The sequence below is a fragment of the Rhinopithecus bieti genome, unplaced genomic scaffold, assembly GCF_001698545.2.
Source record: "Rhinopithecus bieti isolate Rb0 unplaced genomic scaffold, ASM169854v2 scaffold_33647, whole genome shotgun sequence".
In the NCBI taxonomy this organism is placed as follows: Eukaryota; Metazoa; Chordata; class Mammalia; order Primates; family Cercopithecidae; genus Rhinopithecus; species Rhinopithecus bieti.
The window spans coordinates 661,959-664,492 of NW_016814745.1; positions in this window are offsets into that span (position 1 = coordinate 661,959).

Sequence of the window (2,534 nt, forward strand, 5' to 3'; positions counted from 1 at the left end):
AGGGGATCTACTGCAAATCCTTTAAATTGTCATATTACCTTCTCATTTGCTTCTATTTTAGCAAAGCAAATGATTAAAAATTAAACTTTCATTTAGAAGCGTAATTATTTTAAAGGGTGTCAGGGCTTCATGTTAAACAAATTTACCTCAGCAAACAGAATGAGGCTTTGGAATTTTGATTGGAGAGTTAATGAAATAACCATAATTTGGTTAGGTGAATCAACCTACATTATCTTATTTAAAGAGATTTCTCTCCTTGTTTATTCAGTTGTCATGTATGTAGTTGTTACTTATTCTTTCAGTAAATATCTTAGCTGTGATTCTGACTGAATCAGAGAAATATTTTTGTTTTAAATCAGGAAGAGATTTTCTAGATACATGAAAATGAAAATCAATTAATGTGATTTCCCTCAAAGGGAGCGGGAATTTATAAGTTTAAAAGTAGCAATAGTACTAATCTGAATTTCTAAATCCTTAAAATTCCCCATGGAACATAAAATTTTGTTCTGAATACTTGAGATAAATCAGTTTAGTGTTATGAGTTGGAAAAGGTCAATGCCTGGCCCAGTGCCTGAAAATCTCTAGGTTGAATGAATGAATGAACAAATGAACTGTCAACCTAAATAACAGAGAGAGGCTCTCTAAAAGAAAATTATATTTATTCAAGAACAGGTATTTGGGAATAGAGGGGCTTTTAGAGAGTCTCTCTGTTTGTTATTTAGGTTGACAATATGCTAATCCAGTCAACTGTCTAAGCAGTTGGGTACCGCGGAGCTCATGGAGTCCAGGAGCTGATGCAGTGTCAGGCCGCTGGACATAGGTATGATAAATACGCAGTGGAAGTGCCACCTCTTTGTCTCTTCTACCTTAAGACTGTACCCCACCACCAGCACAATAGGCCTACTAGATTTCATTGCGGGCAGGGAAAGATACGGGAATGGTGGTGAGTAAGTCTACCCCTAAATGTATGGGTATGGACCAAGAGTGTAGATGGAAGCCCACATTTGTTATTTATAAGTGATAACCAAGCTACAGGAATGTACATGATTTCACTGAGCTCTCCACTCACCCACACAGCCCTCTTCCTACGATGCCAAAGGAGTCCACTCTGTGCTCCAGGGCCAGCCCTTTGTCCTGTGAGTCCTGGCGGGAGCAAGAGTACACTGGGGCAGGGCAGGTGGGAGCCAGGCTGACTCCTCAGTTGTTTCTAGACTGGCCCAACAAAGGAACAATCTAGTCAAGCTCCCCAGCTGCCTGGCAAGGCAGCTGACAATAACTCTTATGCTGAAAGACCAGCCAACTGACGGCTGTCCCACCTTCCTCTCAGGGAGAGAACCATGCCACACCTCCAGCAGTCCTCGGCTGAGTAAGGCAGGTTAGAGAAACTCAGCTCACCATGCAATCACCATGCAGCTACCATCAGAATGAGGTCCTCCCACCCAAACTGCATGACTTGGAGTAACGGAAGCCACGTCCCCAGGGAAAAATCCAAAGGATGATCTCTGGGGAAGCGACAAGCACACCACAACACTAGGTGTGCGACCGGGGCTACTCTTGACCTCCTGAGCCTCGGCCTCTTCACCGTGACCCTAAGGGGCGTTGCCCTCACCTCTAAGAGATTTAGGGAGGACTCCATGAGACGCCTTCAAGTCCGCACTCCAAGGCCAGCAAAGAGTGAGAGCTCCGCAACCCTGAGCCTGGCGCGCTGTCTGTGCTTGGGAAGAATGCGTTCTGTTCCAGAAGGCAAGAATAGTTAGTATGAAGCTGGCTGAGGTCCCCTGGCGGAAGCCCCCGACGTGGGGGTAGCCTTGGGGACGCTCAAAGGAAGGCTCCACGCTGCCGCCCAGGGGCCTGGGTGCGTCAGGTCTCCTCCGACCTCGGGCGAGCTCAGGAGGGCGGCAGCCTGGCCGGTGCCCGCTCCCCAACGCATCTGAACATGCCGGGCTCTGCTGGCTGGCCAGGATGGCAGAGAGAGCCGGGCGGTGCCCTCGGGGAGGGGCGGGACTCTCTCCCGCAGGGTCCCAGATGGCTCGGGAAGAAAAGCTATCAACCAGGAAATGAAGAAAACAGCAGGTCAATTAGCGGCGGGCCTGTGATGCGAGAGGCTCCTGAGGCGGCGGGGGCTGCGTGGGGCCACCCACCCTCAGCGTGCTGCCCGTAGGGTGTGCCTCCCGTCCCGCGATCCCAGGACCCTAGCCCCACGTCCCGAGGACTGGGAGCCGCGCGCGAACACACGGACCCTGGGCTGCTAAGAAGCGCCTCTTTGAGCTGCCTGCTAGGAGGTCACGGGCAAAGCGGCTGCGGATCTGGCTTTTTTATTTTTTAAGAACTCAGCAATCTGGAGCTGCTCAGCCTGGTACACAACTCTTTTTCTCTTTCTTTTCAATGTTTTCCTCACTGTAGCCTCCTTTACCCCTGCCCCCACCACTCTCTTAAGTGCTTTTAGTCGGAGGAAAAATTGACCCGCAGAAATCACTGCATTGTACCCAAGACAGTATTTGAACTTCCTATTAGCCCTACGAATCCCCTCAGGG